The sequence below is a fragment of the Prionailurus viverrinus genome, chromosome B4, assembly GCF_022837055.1.
Source record: "Prionailurus viverrinus isolate Anna chromosome B4, UM_Priviv_1.0, whole genome shotgun sequence".
In the NCBI taxonomy this organism is placed as follows: Eukaryota; Metazoa; Chordata; class Mammalia; order Carnivora; family Felidae; genus Prionailurus; species Prionailurus viverrinus.
This window is the reverse complement of record NC_062567.1, coordinates 74103924-74129204: the sequence shown is the minus strand read 5'-3', so window position 1 is coordinate 74129204 and position 25281 is coordinate 74103924. Positions and strand designations below refer to the sequence as shown.

At 40.0% G+C, this 25281-nt stretch overlaps 1 protein-coding gene and 1 non-coding gene across 6 annotated transcripts in view; both read left to right on the top strand.

Annotated features, from left to right (window-relative positions):
* Positions 1-415: 415 nt before the first annotated feature.
* The window catches only part of LIMA1 (LIM domain and actin binding 1), an 85835-nt gene continuing 60969 nt past the window's right edge, over positions 416-25281 (top strand). For 4 of the 5 annotated variants that reach the window (XM_047866077.1, XM_047866074.1, XM_047866075.1 and 1 more), the window contains exon 1: positions 416-530. The gene's annotated coding sequence lies outside the window, so the exon portion shown is untranslated. Of the gene's footprint in view, positions 531-19426; positions 19437-25281 lie in introns of those variants that run through there. The other variant, XM_047866073.1, reaches the window with a different exon arrangement.
* LOC125171397 (U6 spliceosomal RNA) lies at positions 22352-22455 on the top strand. Its single transcript, XR_007154313.1, has one exon. It is a non-coding gene; the product is annotated as a U6 spliceosomal RNA (small nuclear RNA).

Sequence of the window (25281 nt, the reverse complement as noted above, 5' to 3'; positions counted from 1 at the left end):
CCTCCTCTAAATCACTCTCCCTGCACAAAACTTACCCCTGAAAGCACCAGGAACCTGGCTGGGGACTGGCCTACAGTTGAACCTAGGTCAAACCTCCCAGTCGCTCCGGAGTCAAACTGCGGTAACTCTGGGTCAGCGTTAAGACCAAAGCAGAGAAACGCAAAGCCCAAGGCTACAAAAGGTAGGCGCACCCCTCACTGATAGGCGCGGAGACTTAGACTTTGCCTCTAGAAAAGGAGCCACGCCTCCCAAGACGCCAACGCAGCGCGCGGCGGAGCCACGCGAGCGGCCCAGAAGGCAGGGCACGCAGTCGGCGACGCGCACGCCCGCCCCGAGGCCGCACGGGAGACCGGCGGGCGTGCGCGCCCCCGCGGCAGTGGGCGGGGTGGGGCGGGGCTCGGAGCCGGACCGGGGCGGGGCCGCAGAAGCTGTAGGTGTTGCAGCTGGGTCGCGACAGGTGCGCAAGGCAGAGTTCCTGGGACCCGTAGCCCCGCTGGTAGCAGCACAGAGGAAAGACCGCCTTCAGCCAGGTAAGGGCCTTCTCTGTCCACATCTTGCACGGCCGAAGAGTGCGCGAGACCCCGGCTTCCCTCCACAGTCTCCTTCTCCAGCGACTTCTGGGGCTAGGGGTAGCACCAGGAGCTTGAACCCCTTCCCCCCACCCCCGCCGAGAGAGAGAGAGAAAGAGAGAGAGAGAGAGAGAGAGAGAGAGAGAGAGAGAGCGAGCGTAGAGGAACCGCTGATCCTCTTGCTCTTTTCCTCATGTCTAGGTACTGCGCTGGTCTTGGGAGTAATTATGTAGGGCCGAATCTTTGCTGCCTGAGGGCCGGAGCTGATAGGACCACCTCTTCCATCGGGAAGACTCCTTTCTAACTATATACAGTTTTGGTGTGGTAGAGGAAGGCGGCAGTTCATCAACATTCCAAATAGTCTCCTAGGGAAATATTCTGATATTCAACTGCTTTTTTCCCTTCTTCATTTAAAGCCATTCCCTCTGTCTTCGATTTTTCCCCATTCCATGCTGCCTACTGAACTCTAAGACACTTACACCCCTTTGAGGCATGTTGAGAATATAGCAGTCCTTGCAGCTGAGTGTGTCATCCCCGAATCGCTGTCGCGTATATATCACTGACACCTGTCACCAATATAGGTAGGTGTTAATATAAGGTAACTGTACACCCCTGGCTACACCTACTAAGCTTGAAGTTGTACGTGCTAGGAGCCAACCATCTGGCGTCCTTCCTTACCTCCTTACTGGTGCTTAGAACGAGTTTAGCTGATCCTAGTGAGAGATATTTGAACTACTATTGTCTTTCACCTAATTCCGGCTTTCAAAAGTCTGCCTAATCCAGATGGTTCTACTGACTTGGCTCCTCAAGTTAGTGAAGGTACTTAGGGAGTTATCAGCCTTGAGACAATACCCCTTTGGGGGAGAGGTCTTCTTTTGCATTATTCTTTCTTTTGCTGTTGATTTAAGTGGTTAAACACAATACTTTTTATCCCCATAGTTACTAATACTATTCACAAGTGATAAATATTTTAGAAACCATAAAATAACACTTTCTTCTGAGGTCTGATGGAGACACAAAAGAAGATGACCTTCAACAAACATTTTCTAAGTTTCTGTGGAGTAATAACCTGGCTATGGGATGATTGTCTTAGGTAGACCTCGGAAAAGGTATAGAATTGGCAGGAGAGAAGGTTAAAAAAAAAAAAAAAGGGTTTGTGTCCACATCTATTTCCTTGTTTTGCATCGACAGAGCGATACACAACATGGTATTAAATAATTTAGGAATTTATTTATTTCATTTTTTGGACAAAACAGTTATGGAGTGCCTCGTTTTGTCAGTTATAGTATGGATTCAAAGTTCCGAACATCCCCAAACATTAAAAAAAAAAAAAAAAAGAAAGAAAGAAAAAACTTTGGGCGCCTGGGTGGCTCAGTTGGTTAAGTGTCCGACTTCGACTCAGGTCATGATCTCACGGTTGTGAGTTCGAGCCCCACATCAGGCTCCATACTGACAGCTCGGAGCCTGGCGCCTGCTTTGGATTCTGTGTCCCCCTCTCTCTCCGCCCCACCCCTGCTTGTGCTCTGTCTTCTGTGCTCTGTCTCTTTCAAAAATGAGCAAACATTAAAAAAAAAAAAAAGTTCCGAACATCCCTACTCTGAAAAAGCTTAGTTAAAATCAAATGAGTTAGGCAGAATCAATAGATAAAACTTACAGTTTTGGTGAAATCAGTGCTATGCTAGAGATGAGACCAGAGTGCTATGTCCCTCTTCTACTTTTCCTTGTAAACAAAATAAACAACACAAAAAACTTTGAGTATTAGTGAATTATTTTCCTCAGACATTTGTATTGCGTATATGTCCTACCTGGTGTTCTGCCAACATTATGGCCTTTTGAAGATGGGATTAAGACTTGTCCTTAATTCTATGGTAGTTCATTAATGGTTGGTGGAGCTGTTTTTCACTGTTCTGTATTGGGCCTCGAAGTGTTGTTATCATGTAGTCCCTGAACTGTAGAACTTCTGGGAATAGAATAGTGTATTGGCAACCTTAGCAAAATAGTGCCATTTTGTAAAATTGCTTCATTGTGTAACTTTAACTTGGTACAGTCCAGTTTTGTTCCAGACTCTGGTTAAAAGTGGGCCAAATTTCAACCTTCTAATAATTCTAAGAGAAAGCTTCAGAAGTGAAAATATTTCTATTAACAGCGCATCATGATGACAGGATATTTTTTTCTTGCTAAGGTGCCTTCAAAATGTCTCTTCTTTCCTTTCTTTTCTCTTTCTTTCTTTCTTTCTTTCTTTCTTTCTTTCTTTCTTTCTTTCTTTCTTTCTGACGGGAGACAGGATGGGTAAATGAGCGAAAGAGGAAAGGGTCAGAAGTGTTTGAAGATTCCTTGCAGAGCTTTATGATCTGAAGTCTATGATAGTCTTAAGCGCTTTCCATGTAACTTCAGGCTTTTATTGCCTGTTGTGTGCCAGTGATCTAGTATATAGAGGATGAACATGATACAGTCCCTTCTATATGACTATGTTTTTCATTTTTAAATAGAGATTCTGAGTTAATAAAACAGATGATGGTTGTTTCATTTGGTAATTTGAGCCATGGTCCTTGATGAACACATTTCTTTGACAATTACTTACCTCCTTTCTTTCCGTTTACACTCTGGGAAAGTGGTTTCACTGGGAATTTTTGGAAAGCCAGTCAGTATTTGCATGTATTTTCGGTATCTGTAACAATTATCTTTTTCCCTTAAAATACTTTCAAGTTCAATTTTAAGTATTGTTCCTCTTGGGGTTTCAAATTCTTCGCTTTCCTCTGATGTTCTTCAAAAATCAACTTAACTGACTTAGGGCTTCTGTACCAGAAGGGTTCACCAAAGACATATACACATAGACACAAAAGAATTTTGAGAGCACAGGAGATCATTAGACATCTTTGCCATAAAAGGCTACCTAACCACAAATTGGGAGAATTCGTCAGTCCATATTGACAGCAGAATGGGTTTTCAGTATTCTTACTTCCATATGCTCAGAAATAGGTGACTTTTATTTAGATTGGAATTGCACTCTTTCTGCAGATAGGAAAATGTGTGACTTGGTTCCTAAGTCAGGAATTTCCATAAGAAAAAGCTTTTTTTTTTTTTTCTTAAGGTTTCTATGGTCTTTCACTGTGTTTTGTGATAGGCAGTTAAAGTACTTTATTTTGGATTGTGTACAGTAATCTCCAGGTGATGTTAAATTACTTAACACAGACTCTTAAAGTTCTTTAGTAACAAATGAGTGGTTGTAAATTGAGTGGTTTCCTAATGATTGTGGAACTGAGATTCTGTGGTAAATGGTACTCTTGGTAGAACCATTCCGATGTGTTTATTCTGTGGCTGGATGCAAAGTCCTTGAGACCCAGTCAAGTTACTGTTCTAATGGAGACCTCTTTTTATTAAAAGGACATGGTTTGACCCAACAAGCAGTCCATTATTTAGCAAGTCAAATGATTTCTTCACCCTTGAAAATGTTTCTAGAGACTTCACATTTGCAGTCATGAGAAGTTAACATGATACCATCATATTTTACATTCTTTTTATTTTCTTTTAAAGAATTTCTTCATAATGCTACACTGAAACTAAGAACTTCCATCTCTAGGGGTGAAAAGATGCAACTTTTCTTCTGATAACAAGTATGGAGCTATTTTTTCTCTTATTTATCCTCTAATGGAGTTTAGAAAGTTTCACAAACCCTCAAACATGTTTTTTCTTGCACTCCGAAGTATTGCCAATTTTTGTTTCATTGCCCATAGATTAGTAATCCTGATATACTTTTACTCAGTTTTAGATTTCCACAATCTTTTTTTTCCCCACATAAACTGAAATTTAAACAAATGGCCTGGGACTTCTTTTCCTCATAGTCAGTTTCACTGACTAGGTAACATTTGCTCAGATTTGGCTCCCACCTCTAGCACTGGAGGAAACCTGTCTGCCCTTGCATCCTACCCAGTGACTTCCCTGGAATGGCCCTGTCACTGTCCTCCTTAGTTACCACTTGGCAACACTTGACCAAGTGGACAACTTTTTTGGTTATTTCTTTTAGTTGGCTTTCTTGACATGACTTTACCTGGTTGTCCATCTTCTAGTCTAACCACTTCCTCCCATGCCCCTTCACTAACTCAGTCTTTTGCCCCTTAAGTATGGGTTTTTGCCTTGGCTTAGCATCCTGTTCTTATAATGCTCTCTCCCTGTGCAGATTGATTTATTTCTGCGATTTCAACTAACATCTCCATGTTTTACTGATTTACTGATTCGCTTTGAAGCTTTTTTCATATTTCATATAAAATTTCATATGAAACTTTATTTCATATTTCATTTCATATTCTTATTTTATTTTCACATAGACAAATATGCATATATAGTTGGAAGATAAGAATTACATATGCTTATTATAGAAAGCTTGAGGAAAAATAAAGAAGGCAAAATATTCCATAATCTGTTCCAGTGGAAACTGTTTGGTATATTTCCTTTCAGTCTTTTTTTCCTTTGATACACACACACACACACACACACACACACACACACACACAGACATACACAGGTAATGGGGCTCATCCTATTGTAGTAGATATAGTTTTGTATCTGCTTTTTCACTTTACATTATGTCATAATTTTCAGTGGCATCAAAATTATTTGAAAACAATTATAATGGATGTTCAATGTCCTAATGTGTTGCTGTTGCATAATTTACGTGTGTACTAGGGTATTTCAATTGTTACAATATTATTAACAAGTGAAAAACAATGAGAACAAATTGATACATAAATCTTTGTACAGATCACTCACTGTTTCCTTAGGTTAAGATTGTCAGAAGTTCAATTACTGGGTCATAGGGCATAAAAATTAAAAAACACTAAACCTGCTGCCAAATTGCTTTTCATAAAGATTAGACTGTAATTAATATTCTCACCTGCAGTGATTGTGAGCGCCCGAGTGCCTCCTTCATAATATTGGATCTTATTTTTTTATCTTTATTAATTTGATAAGCAAAAGTGATTAATTTGTATTTAATTACTAGTGAGAGCAAACATTTTTCATATATTCACATCCATTTCAGTTTCTCCTGTGAACTGTCTTTGGGTTAGTCCATTCCCATTTTTATTGGGGTCTTAACATTTTAATTATGTTGTTTTTTGTTGGGGGTTCTTTCATTTATTTGGGGCTATGGGGAGGGAGTACAGATTTTTGTTAGGCCAAATTGATGAGTGAAGGGATGAAGTGGAAAGTGTGCAGTAGTTGAAATGGTGGTGTTTCAAATGCCCGTTGGTATAAGGAGCCAGAGCTTATGTTTGTCGGAGCAGCACTGCAAAATGGAAAGGGTGCCTCCTTGAAAGTCAGGATTGCCACCTTGGTGTTGGGAACCAACCACTTAGGTCGTCTTGGGAAAGTCATCCATCCTCTCTGAGCCTTATCTGTAAAGTGAACAGGGTTGGGTTATTGATCCCAAAGTCCATACACCGTCTGCGCCGAAAGGGTGACTTACAAGCCACTGCTCTCTAGACCTTGTGAAATTAGCCCCGTCCCTGACCTGTTGCCCATTTTAGATATATAGAGCCCGAGGAAAAAGACTGGATGCAGTAAAGGCAATTTTCATAGTGGGTAGTAAGGCTTAATAGAACCTAAAGGCAGAACAATAGAAGTTGCAAAGATTGGTAATTTTTAGGCACTCCCATGGATTGACACTTGGCAATCTAGTTACGTAAGTCATTGGAGCCCTGCTGATGTATGCCACAAAGCCCCGCCATCTCTAATGATACAAAGCAAATCTCATTTTATGACAGCCTGTTTAAGTTGCGAAGCCAAGGTACTCAACAACTTCCAGTATTCCATACAGAAACTATTCAGAGTGGGGGTTCTTCTTTGTTATTTGTACAAGCTCTTCATTTTAAGAATATTAATTATTTGCCCTGTGGTCAAATGTTTAACTAGTTATTTGCCTTTTAGTTATCTATAGATCTTTTCCTTTGGGATTCTTTTGTTGCTTTTATTTTGTGAAGCCTTTTGCCTTCTGGAGATGGATTAAGTATTCAGTTCGATTTCCTTCTAGTTTTTATGGTTTTACTTCTTATGTTTAATTCTTTGTCTTGAATTTATTTAGGAGTACCAAAGCAATGTGTTTAGTGCCTTTGCATATCTCCTGAGCTCCAGATCCCTGTCTCCAACTACCGGGGCTATGTGGATAGTCCCTATGTACCAGGCATTATGTCCACCTAGTTTCCCTAAGGAGAAAGCTTGAAGTTGTCTCGAAAGTTTTAGTCTCATTTCCCACATTTAATCAAAACTCACTACATTTGGTTGATTCTACTCCAACAGTGATAATGGCTCTTTGTCATTGTTCTAATTAATACCCCCCTTTTTTCGCTAGTCCTTAGAATTGGCTTCAGTTTTTCCCCTTTAGACCAGAGTTGTCATTAAAAAATAGAACACCAATGGGGCGCCTGGGTGGCTCAGTCGGTTAAGCGTCCGACTTCAGCCCGGGTCACGATCTTACGGTCCGTGAGTTCGAGCCCCGCGTCGGGCTCTGGGCTGATGGCTCGGAGCCTGGAGCCTTTTTCCGATTCTGTGTCTCCCTCTCTCTCTGCCCCTCCCCCGTTCATGCTCTGTCTCTCTCTGTCTCAAAAATAAATAAACGTTAAAAAAAATTTTTTTTAAAAAATAGAACACCGACTCTCAAAGTATGGTTTCCTTGATTACCTGTTTCAGAATCGCCTGGGGTGTTGGTTAAAAAAGGTAGGTTCCCAAGTCCCACCTAGACTTGTAAACCGATATATTTGGGGGAATGGGGTCTGGGAATCTGCAGTTTTAACAAGTGCCTCAGGAGATTCATTTACACACTTAAGGGGAAGCAAAGCACAAGTATATTAAATCTAAATTTCTCTGAATGCTATTCAAGACCCCCACTCCCACACCCTGACAGCCTATTTTTCCAGACTTATCTCCCACATCACTACCCACCCACCTGGCATTGTAGCCATACAGTGATTCATGGTTTCCTGGACCCACCCTGTCCTTTCCTGCCTCTGTGCCTTTGCTCATGCAGTTCCCACAGCCTCAAGCTCCTCTCCCTCCTCCCACTCCTGCCTAAATCCTTTTCCTTAAGAGCTCAAATAAAATGCTCCTTTTAAAAAATGAAGCCTCTAATTTGTTCTATTTTAATCATTGGCTCCCTCCCCAGTCTTCACTTAGCACTTTATTTTTACTTTTTTTTTTTTTTACCTTAATGCTGTCACTATGAATTATTGCTTCCTTAAATGATTATAAGTCTTCTAATTGTGAGAACTTGGCCTTTCATTTCCATTTTGTAGTCATTATACATATAATAAGCAATTAAATATCATAAAGTATATGAAATATATCTCATCTTGCAAACAGTATTCCATAGAAATGTTTGGCTTTGCACCACACTTAGAATAAAGTTGAGATCTTTTACCACTGCTTGTAAATCCTTATTTAAGGATGAGTGCTGCCACTCATCTCTGTCATCTTCTCATACTTTTTATTCACTCCCTAGTCATATTTTTCCTGCCTCAGTGCCTTTGCATTTGCTATTTCTTACACGTTGAAAACTCCTACATCTGTTCTCTTTGCCTGGCTGGCTGCGTATCTCCTCCCCATCATTCAGGTCTCAGCTCAAATGTCATTCACTCAAGGAGGCTTTCCCTGACCACTATCTAAGGCATCTGCCCCTTTTCCTACTGCCACTTCAGTTACTCTCCTTGCATTTCCTTCACTGCACTAATCACAGTTTTTTTTTTTTTAATTTTTTTTTCAACGTTTATTTATTTTTGGGACAGAGAGAGACAGAGCATGAACGGGGGAGGGGCAGAGAGAGAGGGAGACACAGGATCGGAAACAGGCTCCAGGCTCCGAGCCGTCAGCCCAGAGCCCAACGCAGGGCTCGAACTCACGGACCGCGAGATCGTGACCTGGCTGAAGTTGGACGCTTAACCGACTGCGCCACCCAGGCGCCCCAGTAATCGCAGTTTTTAATTGTCCTGCTTCCTCAGTAGAATGGAAGCTTCATGAGAGCAGAGACCTTGTCTCACTTTTAATGTCATGTCTTTAGCAAACAGAGCACTGCTTGACATGTGGTAAGTCCTCAGTAAGTATTTGTTGAATGCACACATAAGCCTTGAAGATAGACTTTTCGTTTTACCAAGTCCTGTTTTGGTTTGCAACTCAAAGTTTTGTTGTTGTTTTTTAATGGACAACAGCTGATGTAGTTCCATCAGGGTTCAAATCAGGTAGCAGCCTCTGAGGGTTTCTGAAGGTAGCAGGAAAAATGGAGACTGTGATAGCCAGGATTCACTTCCATCTGAATGCAGGCTTTCCAAGGTGTTCCCAGGATCCAGGCCACTATTTTACTACTGCTGTCAGCATCTACTTCCAGGGTTGTTACTGCTGGCCAATTCTAGTCTTTAAACTCTCATTACATTTTTAAAAGTGAGCAAAATTAGTATCCAACCAATCCTCAAGCAACCAAAAGTTTTCTTCTGGTTTCCTTCTCTAGAAGAAAAATAAGAGAGCTACCTAGAATCCTCAAGGAAACATGAAATGATGTTCAGTATATTTACTACATGCCTATTGATTTGAAAGATTTTTAGCAACAGCCTTAAACAAGGTGTTTCTTGGGAGCTTGGGTGGCTTAGTTGGCTGAGTGTCTGACTCTTGATTTGGCTCAGGTCATGATCTCACAGTTGTGAGATTGAGCCTCCTGTCGGTCTCCACAATGAACTTGCAGCCTGCTTAAGATTCTCTGTCACTCTGCCCCTCCCCTATGTGTGTTTGTGCTCTCTCTCTCTCTCAAAAACAAAACAAAACAAAAAAATAAACAAGATGTTTCTTGTTAACATCTCTTTGAACCAGTCTAACTCATCAGTTATAGTTTTTTCCAATTTCTCTTCATTGGGTAGACTTATTCTTTAATTCTATTTTTTTCTTGAAACTGGCTTGAAACTTTATTAGAAATTACAATAGTTTCGGGGCGCCTGGGTGGCGCAGTCGGTTAAGCATCCGACTTCAGCCAGGTCACGATCTCACAGTCCCGGAGTTCGAGCCCCGCGTCGGGCTCTGGGCTGATGGCTCAGAGCCTGGAGCCTGTTTCCGATTCTGTGTCTCCCTCTCTCTCTGCCCCTCCCCCGTTCATGCTCTGTCTCTCTCTGTCCCAAAAATAAATAAACGTTGAAAAAAAAAATTAAAAAAAAAAAAGAAATTACAATAGTTTTTATAGCAACTTATAGTTTTCAAAGTACTCTGGTTTTTTTTTTTTCCTCATTTAATGCTTACAACCATCCCTTGTGAATATGTTTTTGAGATGTAGAAACTGAGACCCACTGATTCATTTTCCCATGTCACCCAAAAGCCCACTACTCAATTAAATGCCTCTCAATAACTTTTTAAAAGAGCACCATAATTTGATATAATTTTTAGAAGGTAAACATGAAAATGTAGTTGAAACATTAACGTTATACATTTGTAACTGGTCCGTAAGAAATAAGATGCATAAGTTAGTTGAGATAAGTACAAAATTTTGTCACTTCTGTGGCTCTATGGTTTGGTAATTCTTTGTTTGATCAGCCTCAGCTATGCTTGTCCTTGATTAAAGCATTGTTCTGGGTGAGCTGCTCAGATTTTTACAGAAAGGAAAGATTAGAGAACTTGCCTAGAGAAGAGTCACTTTTCAGTAAGCCCGTTTTAATTCTCCTCTTGCTTGAAGGGATTGGTTCAATTGATCTGAACTGGCCTTTCAGATTGAGCAGGTCCTGAAAAAAACACATCATCTAAAATTTCAGATAAGAAGAATGGAAGCCAGGTCCTTCCTGGAAATGGCCAGGAGTGAAACTAAGAAGCCCTGTATTTGGAGAGAACTCAATTAATTATTAAGGACAAAGGACTGGTATAAGGAGGTTATATCCTTAATGGAAGCAGCCTTCTTAAAATAAGTGTACATGATTCTTCTGCTTTGACATTGTAAAGAAGGTTCTTTAATTAGCCACTTTGTCTTAATTAAGCATGTGATTGGCAAGACCTGTGAGCATGTAGTTTATAGACATTCAATTATGTAGGTGGGCCTTTGTTTTGATATGTGGCAACTGAGAACTAGCATAATACTGTTTTTTATTCATATGACAGATGTTTATTGAGTCCCTACACTGTACCAGGCACTGATATTTGATGCATCTGATGTTAAAGTATGGAATGGTACAAAGGTTAAGGGAGAAACAGGCTATTCAGAGTAAATCTATGCTTTCTATAATGGTCTCTGTTGACTATAAATTTCCACATTATTTTTCCAATTAACTGTGCCTTTTTCTACTTTTCGCTTTAAATTTGAAGTTACTGACATAATTATCTGCTTTTCTATGTACTGATAGAGGTTTTCCTTACTATGTGCGAAAAATACTGAAAAAAGACTCAATCCATTGGATTATGTTTGTCCTTACAATGTGTTAATTATCAACTGGGCACAGGGAGGAGGAAGAAGAACCAAGCAGAGAAAAATTACAAATTAGATTTGAGAGAGAAGTCGAATCAAACTTGGAGTAGATTGGGTAATTTTTAATTTAAAGAAGAAAAAAAAAGATTAGAAAGAATCTTGGGTGGTTCTTTGTGACCTAAAAATTTTAGACCAAAGTTCGTTTTTAAAGGCTGTAACTACAGGTTACTCTTTTACTAAAATAAGATATGTGAATGCTACCGCAATTATGTAAAAAGCTAATTTGGGTTTCAAAAGTGCAAGAAGATAAGATATTCAAATTAATGAATAAAGTGATAGAAGCTGTGTAGGATGGTGATAATTATATCATCTTCCAGTTAGAGTTTTTACAGAGGTGTTAAGAACACCTAAAATTTGGCCCTTAAACAGTGTAATTTGAGAGAGATTTAGACTTTTGGGTGCAGAGAAACAGTGTCAGGGTTTTAAGCAGATCTGATGTTCCTGGTAGGTACTGCCAGTTTCTCAGAGATGACATTCAAGGTGCTCTTTTTTTCTTGCTGATATAACGAAAATAAGTTGACCCTAAAATAAAGTGTGCACTAGAATGGCAATTGTAGTTTATTCTCTCTGCAAGAGGTCATTTTATTTTCATCCCAGCCTCCTAAAAAATGAATAAGTTAACATTTATTTGGCCTTTCTGGGCCTTAGTTTCTTCATCTGTAGAGTGGGACAGCAATATTCTGAGTTTGCTACCGTGAAGATTAATAAGTTTATATATGCAAAACAAAACAGTATCTGACACGTGGTAAACATTCAATAGACATTAGCTATTTTTATTACCAGCACCACTGTTACTTTATAAGCACTTATTTTAGCACTGAGCTAAAGGAACATTTTAGAGATGATGAGACTGAGGCTTAGAGTAATTTTCCTAGTGTTACCCCATAAGCAAGTAGTAGATTCATAATGTAGACCTAGGCTGAAAGGAACTGGAGACAGAGTCGGGTTAGATATGGAACAGACTGGGGCATTTGGCCCAACCCTTACGCATCCCTTCTAGTTTCAAGACACTTAGGATAAGACTGGCCCAGACCACCCCCCAGAGACCAGGAACTTGTGTTTTGCAGTAAGTAGTTAGAACATGAACATTAGTGTCTGTCGGACTGTCCCAAATCTTGGCTCTGCCACTTACTAGCTATGTAATCTTCGGCAGGTTATTTAACCTTTCTGAGCCTCAGTTTCTTTCTCTGTAAGATGAGAATAATAGTATTTGTTTCAGGGCACCTGGGTAGCTCAGTTGGTTAAGTGTCCAACTCTTGATTTCAGCTCAGGTCATGATCTCATGGTTGTGAGTTTGAGCCCTGAGTCGGGCTCTGAGATGGCAGCATCGAGCCTACTTGGGATTCTGCTCCTGCCCTGCTTGCCGTTTCTCTCAAAATAAAATAAAATAAATAAACTTAAATAAAAATTTGTTTCATGATATTATAGGGACTACGGGAGTAAAACCAAATGGAATGAATCACCCTGCATATGACCAGCACTCAATAACCTGGCCCCAGGCTTACGCTAAGGTGGCCCAGATTTTTTTTTTATCTGATTCTGACACAGTCCATCTAGATGGTTGGTGATTAGGGCCTGTGTCTGCCTCCCTGCTGAGGCCTAAGAACCCTGGGATCAAACCAAGTCTAAATACCCAAAGCTGTTTTTACATTGGAATCATAGGGGACTCTTAAGAAAAATTAGAAGTGTTCAGACTTTACATGAGAGATTCAGATTCCAAAGATGATCCTGATATTCAAAGCACCCTCCCCAACCCCTGCCTCACCTCCCCACCCTTGACCCCTGCACAACTAAGAAGTGTTAGGTTGGCTAGTTGAGGGTAGCAGCTGAAGCACAATCCCAAACAGTGATCTTAATGCTTGGATTGTCGGTGTCAGTGGGAATATTAATGAGTAGTCAAGGGGTGGGTGCCCTACAAAAGGGAACTCTACAGAAACGATCTCATCTGTGTAGTCAAACAACGTTTCTGTTTGGAAAGAATATTAATGAGATCTGGATAGGAATCAGACACCGGGAAAGGACAGCTGCTGTGAGAGGCAATTTGAATTGTACAAGGAGTTACACACGATATTACTAAAGTCCTTGTGCCATTTTAAAAAGTAATTAAGTTGTAAAGATAATCAACAATTTATAAACAATGTTTTAAAAACAACTGTAGTTTCAAAAAATAAATGTATTGAGGGGCCAGCACATATTTGAAAATATGTTCAACTTTCCCCATGAGTAAAGGAATGAAAAGTAAAACAATAATATACCATTTTTCATACATCTAGCAGATTGGAAAATATAAAAAGGATTAGCAATGCTCAATATTCACAAGGATGTGGAGAATAGTCTTTCTCATATAGCTGATGGTTCAAATATAAATGGATGCAAAAATATATACAAATTGATGCAACTTTTTTGGAGAAAAACTTGGGAATGTGTATTAAAATTTTGATGCATAGGCCTTTTACTAGAAATGCTGCTTCCGAGAATTTATGCCATGGATGCATACTTCCAAGTAGGCAATGATAGAAACATTTTCATTGCCGTCTTGTTCTTAATAATGAAGAACCTACAGCAACCTCTATGTTCATTGACAGGGGCCTGGTTAAATAAGTTATAGACTATTGCAGAGTAAAATAGTATTTGGTACTGAAAGGGTGAAGTAGATCTCTATGTCCTCCTCCATCTATGTGTCCTTTCCTATATGTCTTCCTGTCATGTGTGAGAAGATGTCCAAGAGGAAACAAATAGTTGCTGAATAGCATATTAACATAAAGCCATTGTTATTGTTAAAAAAAGAAAGTATGTGTGCTGGTGTTAACCTCACTGTGCCTCAGTTTCCTCATTTGTAAAATAGGTATCATTATAATGATCAATATAATGTCTACGTCATGAGTTGTTGTGAAGATAAAATGAGACAATATTTGTGGAATGCTTAGGACAGTGACTGACATATTATGCTGGGTGTTTGCTGTTATTATCATGCATGGGCAATATCAGAAGGTTTATGCTCCAAAGCGTGACAGAGGTTACCTTTGGCAAGTAGAGTTGTCTTGGGGGAAGGGGTGTGCAAGAGCAGGCAGAGACTTCGATTTCTTATATTGTATATGTCTACATAATTGTTTATGACAAGCAGGCCCATCGCGTGACCAATCACTATGACAAAGAAGCGAGGCAAAGAAGAAAATGGCGGCTCCGGTTTGGAGTGCTTGTTGAAACCTGTGGAGGAGAGCTTCCCCGAAGGAAAGGAGGAGGGTGAAAGACGGTGGTGATGTGGGGATACAAAAAGGATGCTCATTGATTCCACCTTGGCTGCTGAAGCTCTTTTTGAAAACCACTAACCTAATTAAAGATCAAAAAATTTTAAATTGCACAAGAACCTTACGAAGGCCCAACATGTATATCGGGACTTTTCCTTTTTGCATTTTAGTTTTACATTTATACTAAAGAAGTGATTCATGTTTCATTTGACTTTTGGACAAAAGCTACAAAAAAGTAGTTGCTTGCATGTCCAAAACATTTAGGAAGAGGTAGTTCTTCGAATAATTATAAAATAAAAATTTTGATCTTTTAAAGGCACCACTAATGTCTTTTCAACTAGCATTACTACCTCCATTATATAATATTATAGAGTAATTTTTGCACTAAAAAAAAGTCAAACAGCTGAAGAATATGCTACATTTATGAATTATTTTCATCAGAGCCTTATGACATAGGCCTTGTTAAGACAGTGTGACATATAAACTAAGCTAAGCCAAAATATGTAATCTGTTCACTAAACCTTTAGAATAATGTTTATTCGATGTGTTTAGACACAGAGGCATACAACAGTACTAACAAGATTTGGCTCTGACCTCAAGCAATGTGCCAGGCACTGTTTTTCATTTATTATCTCCTTTTATTTTTAGCACAACCCTGTATCTTAGGGTTATCATCCTCATTTTATACAGAAGGAAAGTGTAGGACGGAGTTGTTGCCATGCATCTGGTTAGCACTGGAATCAGGATTGGAATCAGCTGGTGTTTCCATGGTACTGCTCTGCCCCCAAATAACCAAGACGTGAGGATAGGTGATGTGAGCCCCGTGTTGAGGGCACACTGAGAATTCTCAGGGACCTCAGTGATCAGCTATCATCCAGTCTAGTGACTTTAAAACTATAATTTTTTTAAGTTTATTTATTTTGAGAGAGAGATAGAAAGAGCTCGCACAAGCAGGGGAGGGGCAGGGAGAGAGGGAGAGAGAGAGAGAGAATCACAAGCAGGCTCCACACTGTCTGCACAGAGCCTGACGCGGGGCTCGAACTCACAGACTGTGAGATCATGACCTGAGCCGAAATCCAGAGTCAGATGTTTAACTGACTGAGCCATCCAGGTGCCCCCAAACTGTAATTTTTAAAATAGAAGTTTTATTGAAATACTCATATACCATATAATTTACCTGTTTAAAGTGTGCAGTTCAGTGGTTTTTGGTATATTCACAGAGTTGTGCAGCCATCACCACAATCAGTATTACAACGTTTTTATCACCTCCCAGAAAAAAACCCACACCCTTTAGCAGTCAGTCCAATCCCCTTCAACCCCCCTGTATGTGTGAGGCAACCACTTATCTACTTTGTGTTTCTTTTTTTTTTAAATTTTTTTACATTTATTTATTTTTGAGAGACAGAGACAAAGCACAAGTTGGGGAGGGGCAAAGAGAGAAGAAGACACAGAATCTGAAGCAGGCTCCAGGCTGTGAGCCATCAGCACAGAGCCTGACACAGGGCTCGAACCCACAGACTGCAAGATCATGACCTGAGCCGAAGTCAGATGCTCAACCCAACCGACTGAGTCACCCAGGCGCCCCTCTACTTTGTGTTTCTATAGGCATGCCCATCCTAGACATGAAATAGAATCATACAATATACGATCTTTGTGACTGGTTTCTTTCACTTGGCATAATTTTTTCAAGGTTCACCCATGTTGTACCGTATATCAGTACTTCATTCCTTTTCATGGCCAAACATCATACCTTTATATGGATAGACCACATTTTGTTTATCCAGTTATCAGTTGATGAATATTTGGAATGTGTCCACTTTGGGGTTACTGTGAATAATGTTATTATACACAATCATGTACAAGTTTTTGAGTGAACATGCGTTTTGTTTTGTTTTGTTTGTTTTTTTTTTCATTTCTCTTGGGGGGGGGGTGTACCTCCCCCAGGAGTGGAATTCCTGGGTCACATGATAATTATGTGTTTAACCCTCTGAGGAGCTGCCAACTATTTTCCAAAGCAACTGCATCATTTTATATTCTCATCAGCAGTGTGTGTGAGGGTTTCAGTTTCTGTATATCCTCTCCAACACTTGTCAGACTATAATTTTTTTAACCGCATCCCACAGTAAGAAATATTTTACATTCTTACCCAGTTTATCCACACACAAATAACTGAAACAAAAGCTTTTTGAAAGACTACTTATACTCCGTGTGATGTAGTCTGACATTTTGTATTTCATTCTGTTCTTTTTCTTTAGCACAGACATCTTGGCTCTGACCCGTTAAAACTGATTTCACAATTCACTAGTTGTGACCCACAGTGAGGAAAATACTAGGCTGTTTTAACCTTTTCATTTCACACAAGAGGAAATTGAGGCCCTGAGACATGACTTTTTCAGCAGATGATACTGCTAATTAGTTGTAGATTAAAGATTAGAACCCATGTCTGTTGGCTTCCTGCTTTAACTTTTGACATCTCGAATTTAGTTGCCCTCATATTCAGTTCTTTCTTTTCTTTTCTTTCTGGAGTGGTAAAGTGTGAATCGCTAAGGGTGAATTCTGTAAGCACCCCATGAAAGTTGTTCTGATTCTTTGGTGAGCAGTTTCCAGAAGTGGAATTGCTTCTCAGAATTACACAACCTCCTTTTCATTATTCTTGCTCTGCATCTTAGTGGTTTTTTTTTAAATGTTTGTTTGTTTGTTTATTTATTGAGTGAGAGCAAGCAAGGAAGGGGCAGAGAGAGAGAGGGAGAGAGAGAATCCCAAGCAGTCTCCGCACTGTTAGCGCGGAGCCCTCCACGGGGCTAGATCTCATGACCATGAATGAGATCATGACAGCCAAAATCAAGGGTTGAATGCTTCGACTGAGCCACCGAGGCACCTCTCTCTTAGTGTTTTTAGAGATCAAAATATCCTTAAAGAGTGATTTTTTAAAAGAGACAAAATGTTGCTAAGGTGATTCTGTCTTGATACAAACATCTACATCCTTGTTGACCCCTGGGAATTTGATCATTGCTACAAATTTCTTATTGTCTAGGATACATGTTTCTACAGAGACCTGGCTAAAACTATTCCAAGAAGAATAGCAGTGATAATTCTAACAGACTTGTAAAACTTGTCTATAGACTTGTCTGTCACAGTGTGGCTGAATAATAGAGTAGTGAGCCTTTTAGGTACAGTATTTGAAGTTATTTAGTCGTTCTATTTTTTTCATATTCCTTGAGTTTAACTCAAAAGTTTGAATAAACTAAAATTACTAAGTCACAGTTCTGAAAAATGATATGTACTTTCTCAACAACTAGCCTTAAGACTGCATAACAAGCATTCGTTTTTTTGTACTGATAGCGTTTTGGATAAAATTTAAACCTGATGTAATTTCATTCAAAACATATGCATAAAGTTCCTTCTATTTAAATTTTTTAATGTTTATTTATTTTTGAGAGAGAGAGAACGGGGGAGGGGCAGAGAGAGAGGGAGACACAGAATCTGAAGCAGGCTCTGAGCTGTTAGCACAGAGCCTGATGCAGGGCTTGAACTCATGATCATGACCTGAGCCAAAGTCAGATGCCTAATTGAGCCACCCAGGTGCCCCAAAGTTCCTTCTATTTAGAAGGCAACGTACTAGATGCCAAGAGGGCAAGAGGCAAAGTAGATCTGTCCCCTGATCCCAAGAATCTTTCTATCAAGTAGAATTTATAAAATTATAATAAGATAAAGGAAGTGACCTATGCTGATTGGGAATAGGGCCAGGGCAGTTCAGGAAAGGGTTCTTTGAGGAGGTGGTCTTTCCTGGAGTCTTGAAAGGTGGATAGTTGAGGAAGGGATAACATTCTAGGTGGAGTGAAAAAATATATGGTGTATCAAGGGAGTAGAAACTGGTAATGACATAATTTTGGAGATTCTCTTTTCATGTCAAAATTCTATGAAGTTAGGCTTCTCCCTATCAGAGAAAGAATTTAAAATAAATAAAAGGAATGCTAGAATGAATCTTGTGATACTAGATTATTTGATGCTAGATTGTGTGTGTGTGTGTGTGTGTGTGTGTGTGTGTGTGTAAACAGGTAGATAAAGAAATAAATATATATATTCCTGGTTCTATCCCTCAAGGCAGCCTAGAAGCAGTGACATCTCAGTAGCAATGAGAACATGTAGTATCCAGATTTGGTTTCTCCAATAAAAGGAATCACGACTCCTTGTAGTACTTGATTCCAGGCCTGGGGCGAGGCAAGTACAAGACAAGTTTGGGTCATCTTATAGTGCTACAAAGTAAGAATGTGCTTAAAAAAAAAAAAAAGTTGGTGGCATATTGAAAGGACACTAGAGCCAAGCTGAAAGAGCTCCAAATGACCAAAGCTGGGAACAATTTGAGCAACAAAACAAAATTACCCAGGGAATAGAATAATACAGGAATTATTATAACTCAGGAAATAAAATAAATATCCATGAGTCTATCCTAATATTAATAATGATTGAATAAATAAACAAGGGAGAAAGGACACTTCTTCCTTACAGAAGAATCCCAAGTAATAAATGCAGAAGGAATGAGGGCAAGAGAAAAATCACCATTAGAACAGCACAGTAATAATTGCTGAAGGCAAGATCAGTGCATGAATGCTAAAATTAGTAAAAGTTTAAGGAGGAATAGGATTAAAGGATCTCCCCCCAAATATTTACAAATTATAAAGGGAAACATAGTAACTTTACAGTGGTGAAACCCAGCAGGCACTACCCTAACCGAATGATCAAGGTTAACATCACCATTAACAAGACATCATCATCATGAGCCTTGTGATATGATGCACTGAGGAGGAAGGCACATCAGACTCTGTAGTATTCCTCCCAAAATTCTAGAACTTCACTCTAAATCTGAGAAAGTATCATATTTTAAAAAGTGACCTACTCCTCCCCCCCCCCCCCCCTTTTTTTTTAAGGATTGTGAGATATTCCAGGCTCATCTGGTATTTCCCTGCCCCAGCTCTGGAATCAACCACTTCTTCAAGGAGCCCTGGTTCTTTTTATTGGAGACACCAAGAAACCCAAATTGAGGGACATTCTATTTAATACCTGACCAGTACTCTTCAAAAGTGTCATGGTCACATGGGGCGCCTGGGTGGCGCAGTCGGTTAAGCGTCCGACTTCAGCCAGGTCATGATCTCGCGGTCCGTGAGTTCGAGCCCCGCGTCGGGCTCTGGGCTGATGGCTCAGAGCCTGGAGCCTGTTTCCGATTCTGTGTCTCCCTCTCTCTCTGCCCCTCCCCCGTTCATGCTCTGTCTCTCTCTGTCCCAAAAAAATAAATAAACGTTGAAAAAAAAATTAAAAAAAAAAGTGTCATGGTCACAAAAGACAAAAACAGAGGGACTGTCATAGACATTGGAAGAGACTTAAGAAGCCATTACCATTAGGGGCACCTCGGTGGCTCAGGGGTTAAGTGTCCAACTTCGGCTCAGGTCATAGTCTCACTGCTCATGAGTTCGAGCCCTGCATCAGGCTCTGTACTGACAGCTCAGAGCCTGGAGCCTGCTTCGGATTCTGTCTCTGTCTCTCTGCCCCTCCCTCCCTTGCTTGCTCTCTCTTACTCTCTCTCTCTCTCTCTCTCTCTCAAATATAAAATAAAACATAAAAAAGAAAAAACAAAATGAAGCCATGACCATTAAATGTAGTGTAGGATTCTGGAACAGAAAAAAGACTCTAGTGGAAAAACTAGTAGAATTTGAACAAAGTCTATAGCTTAATTAATAGTATTGTACCAATGCTGATTTCTTAATTTCGATAATTGTGCTGTGGTAATACAAGATAAAACTAGATGAAAGGTACATGGGAAATTTGTACTTTATTTGCAACTCTTGTGTAAATCTAAAATTGTTTCAAAATAAGTTTTTTAAAAAAACTTAACTTTCAAAAGCTTTTTTTAAGTATGTGAATTTAGTCACTGTTTTGGTAAAAAAATATGTACACTTAGAAATAAATGTAGTTTATATTCTGAAAAAACATCATATGGGAACATTTTCACATTGCTTTTGTTTAAAATTTCCCTTTGTACCTTGAAGGTTTTTTTAGGTTGGTTTTTTTCTTTTAATCAGTTGCTCCTATGGTACCTGCCTGGCTGGCTTTTTGCTAGAACATGCAACTCTTGATCTTGAGGTCATGAGTTTGAATCCTATATTGGGTGTAAAGATTACAAAAAAATAAACAAACAGGGGGAACCTGGGTGGCTCAGTCAGTTAAGCTCTGATTTCAGTTTAGGTCATGATCTCATAGCTCGTGGGTTTGAGCCCTGTGTCAGGCTCTGTGCTGATAGCTCTGAGCCTGGATCCTGCTTCGTATTCTGTGTCTCCCTCTCTCTCTGCCTCTCCCCTGCTCTTGCACTCTCTCTCTCCCTCTCTCTCAAAAAAATAAAGTAAATCTTTTAAAAAAATTAAAAAGAAATAAAAAACTGCAATAGTTGCTCCCTTTTACCTGCTGACATTAAAATCAGAAAGAGTTCTTGATAAAAAAAGAAACAAGAAACAAAGTTTAAAACTTTACAGTCTATTTTTTTTTTATTTTCTTTTAATGTTTATTTTTGAGAGAGAGAGAGACAGAGTGTGAGTGGGTGAGGGGCAGAGAGAGAAGAAGACACAGAATCTGAAGCAGGCTCCAGGCTCTGAGCTGTCAGCACAGACTCTGACACGGGGCTCGAACCCACGAACTTTGAGATCATGACCTGAGCCGAAGTCAGACGCTCAACCGGCTGAGCCACCCAGGCGCCCCTACAGTCTATTTCTAAAAATAACATTCTTTTTACTTTTTTAAGTTTATTTATTTATTTTGAGAGAGACAGCATGGGGTGGTGGGGGGTAGGGGGACAGAGAGAGTGGGAAAGAGAATCCCAGTCAGGCTGTCAGTGCAGAGCCTGACTTGGGGCTTGAACCCACAAACCATGAGATCATGACCTGAGCCAAGATCAGAGTCAGACAGTTAACCAACTGAGCCACCCAGGTGCTCCAACATTTTCTTTTAATGAATGAGTTTGTACTTTGTTCTCTCTAATCTGTGTGTGTGTGGGGGGGGGGGGGGTGCTGTGTTCAGGCAACTATGCCTCTTGCACAAGTAACAAAAAGCAAAACAAACAAAAAGAGTGGGGGGAGAAAGATATGATGAGATTAGGAGATTAGATTTATAAGAACAGGAATAGTATTAATGACAGTTCATTTGCTTTTGTCCCATCCTGGATTCTGCAAGACAGTTTGCTTAGTTAGGTTAAGTCTGGAAATGCATTTATTACAGTAGGACTCCTAGAGCAGCCACAGGTCTCACCCTCAGCAATAGCTTGAGGAAGCAGATACCTGGGGCCAAATTTCCCAGTGAGTCATTGCCCAACCCTTAAACTTTAAAGAACCTTTGTTCAAGAGATTTTTATCAACAAGCTATAGCTCCCCATAGGACATTTAGCCGTCTTACCTCAAGCTACCTGGTGTGATAAAAGAACTTTGAGCTGGGAATTAGAACTCTGGCTTTCAGGGGCGCCTGGGTGGCGCAGTTGGTTAAGCGTCCGACTTCAGCCAGGTCACGATCTCGCACTCCGTGAGTTCGAGCCCCGCGTCGGGCTCTGGGCTGATGGCTCAGAGCCTGGAGCCTGTTTCCGATTCTGTGTCTCCCTCTCTCTCTGCCCCTCCCCCGTTCATGCTCTGTCTCTCTCTGTCCCAAAAATAAATAAACGTTGAAAAAAAAAAAAAAAAAAAAAAAAACTCTGGCTTTCATACTTAACTAGTTGTGGAGCTGGGGAAAATTATTGGACCTTCATGTGGCTCAATTCCGTTATTGTATAAAGGGGGATTTGGTTACTTGATTTCTAAGCTTCCCTTTTGATGTTAAAATCTGCCCTATGCATCTAAAACTGAAGACTTCTTCCTTCTTAGCAAACAGTTTCCCTTTCTGTGTGTACCATTATTATTTGTGATACCACCATCCTTCCAATGTCTGAGGCTAGAAAATCTTAGAGTTATTTCTGTTATATCCATTTCCTTTAACTCTCAAACACAGTTGACAACCAATCCAGCCATTCTTCCCTCACAGTTGAAGTGGTGTCGGTAGCATGTATACTAAGATTGGAACGATCCAGAGAAGATTAGCATGGCCCTTGCTCAAGGGTGACACACAGTTAAAGTGGTAGTAGAATGCGTTTGACCTAAGAGGCTGGGTTTTAGAATCTGAACACGCCTTCTGCTTGGGCCATGTATTAGCTACATGACCTTTGGCACATTACTCAACCTCAATGAACCAGGTTTTGTTTTTGTTTTTGCTTTTGTTTTTAGTGGAAATAACACTAGTCTATCTCCAGGGTTGTTGTAAGGCTTAAATGAGTTAGTAAGTGTCCAATAAGTGATAGTGCCTTTTATTATTTGCACGTAGCAGTGCAGTGGATTAGATCTTAGAGTCAAATGGGCCTTTGGAAAAGAAAAAAAATAGTCAAAGGTATGGTAGCCAGGGGTGCACGGGTGGTTCAGTCGGTTAGGTGTCTGACTCTTGGTTTTGGCTCAGGTCATGATCTCACGGTTTATGAGTTCGAGCCCCACGTCAGGCTCTACGCTATCAGAGTAGAGCCTGCTTGGGATTCTCTCTCTACCTCTCTCTCTGCCCCTCCTTCATGCACATTCTCTCTCTCTCTCTCAAAATTAATAAACTTAAAAAAAGGCATTGCAGCCCAAACTGAATACCTCCTTCTAGATGGGTCTTTCCAGGCATTGGTACATGCCCTCTCACTCTTAATAAGATTTCTAGGATTAGGAAGTTGTCCTAAAGTCTGAGAATGGGATTCCCATCTGAGAGAGAGTTGGTAAGGAGGGAGAGATATCACACCTTTAATTCAAGACCATGAAAGTCAAGATGTTCACAGTGGAGAGTATTTCAAGAAGGCCCTAGTTAATTCTAAGTTTCACTGAAAGAACAGATGATTTATCTCTGATGCTGACCATTCTGGGAAGATAATTGCCACTACACTCTTGCTGAAAGATAATTTGTATGGGTTTGCAGCTAAGTGATTCAAAACTTTTGCTACCCAATTTTCTACCATGGCCAAAAGTGATGGTTTTAATCATTATTCATTACTTGTAGTGGAAAGAAAATTGACTTTGGAAATCAGAGAGAATATGGATTTGAATCCCAGCTCTGCTACTTATGACTAAAAGATGATTGTACAGTTATTTAGTATCTCTGAATTTCGGTTTTTCAACATAAATATAAGATAGTAAAACCAATCTTGTAGAGCGGTTAAGTGAAATATGTACTTCATATAAGTAGATGTTTTAAAATGTTCATTTCTGGGGCACCTGGGTAGTTCAGTCGGTTGAGTGTCCAACTCTGGATCTCAGCTCAGGTCATGATCTCATGGTTCTTGATATTGAACCCCTCATTGGGGTTCTTGGGATTCTTGCTCTCCCTCACCCTCTGCCCCTCCCCTGCTCATGCACTTGCTCTCTCTCTTTCAAAAATAAATAAAAATACACATGTGAAAAATAAACAAAACGTTCATTTCTTTCCAGGAGTGTGACTTTTAACCTCAGCCTAGAATTTTTAGCTTCCTAAAATCATTAGGATTTTTTCTTGCAGGCATGTGTATTTCAACATATGTAAAACAAACTCATAATTCTCCCACTTCTTCCTATGTTTACTGTCTCTCTTAATGGCATCAACAATCTTCTAATCATTCAAGTTTGATGATTCCAATTTTGATTCCTTCTCTAACTCTAAATGCATTTTATTCTAAGAACTGTAAATTCTCTTCCCACCTTTCCATTCCCACCTATGCTAATGTAAACCTTGGTTACCTCTCCCTTAGACAGTTTTAGGATCTTTTTGACAAGTAAATTAGACTCCAGTCTTTGCCCCCCAATTATCACGTTATACACTGCTGCAGAATCAGCTTTTAAAACATGGTTCCCATTATGTTACTTGCTTTTTCAGAAACTTCCCAGGTTCCACCATAGAGACTGTGGGCGATCCACTATAGAACTCTTATCTTACAGATATAGATGTTGGGCTCAGGGAAATCATTCTTTTGGGAGTGGCACATTAAGACTAGACCTTATCTCTGCTCACTCACAGGCTAGTTCTTTCCAGTATTGGAATATGGCTCAAACTCCTTAACATGGTTTGCAAGGATTTTCCCATTCTGGGCCCATTCTTTCCCTACCTTATCTTCCACTACTTTTGTACCTACAGTCAAATCCATTAAAGTATTCTATGCTATTTCAGCTCCCTAACAGTATAATGCTGTTCTCCCTACCTGAGATGCACTTTCCTCCTCCTGGCCTCAGTTGATGAAGTTCTGCCCCTCTGTAAGTCCCAAGTCAATCTGATGTCTCTTCCCTTCCCTCCCATCAAGCCAGAAAATCAAATTCCCTACTCCTAGACCACACATTGCCTCTAACCATATTCTGCTTCGTGCTATAATTATTGTGTACGTGTCAGCAAGCCCCAGCCAGGGCAGGCCCTCTCCCTATACCTTATAGAAAGTAGCTAGTTACTCGGTAACCTGATACCAGCGTCTATCAAAAAGCGTGTACTCATTCTCGCCTTTATCTGTTTCATAGGGTGCTGCTAATCACATTACTAAGAAATGATAGTATGCTTCTGTAAAGAGAAGTGTGGAGATGGTGTGAGCCACCTCATTCCTTGAGCAAAAAGTGTGCTTATCACAGCCTTATACCAAGATAGATATTCTGAGTTTTCCTGATCTCTGGCCAATGTTCATCAAAACCATGGAATTAGACTTGGGAATTAAATAACCCCCCCCCCTTTTTTAACCATACTCAGTCCCTCAAATAATGAATGATTTTTCCTTTTTACAAACAAATTTGAGAACATATCTTCTGTATCTTTTTTCTTTGATCCAGAATTGATTGCTATAGAAGCACTGACGACTTTTATACCCACACCTACATTGAAAGCATAATTGTACCAAACAGTGTCTTAAAGTGTGATTCAGTATTTCCTAACCTTGGCTCAAAGG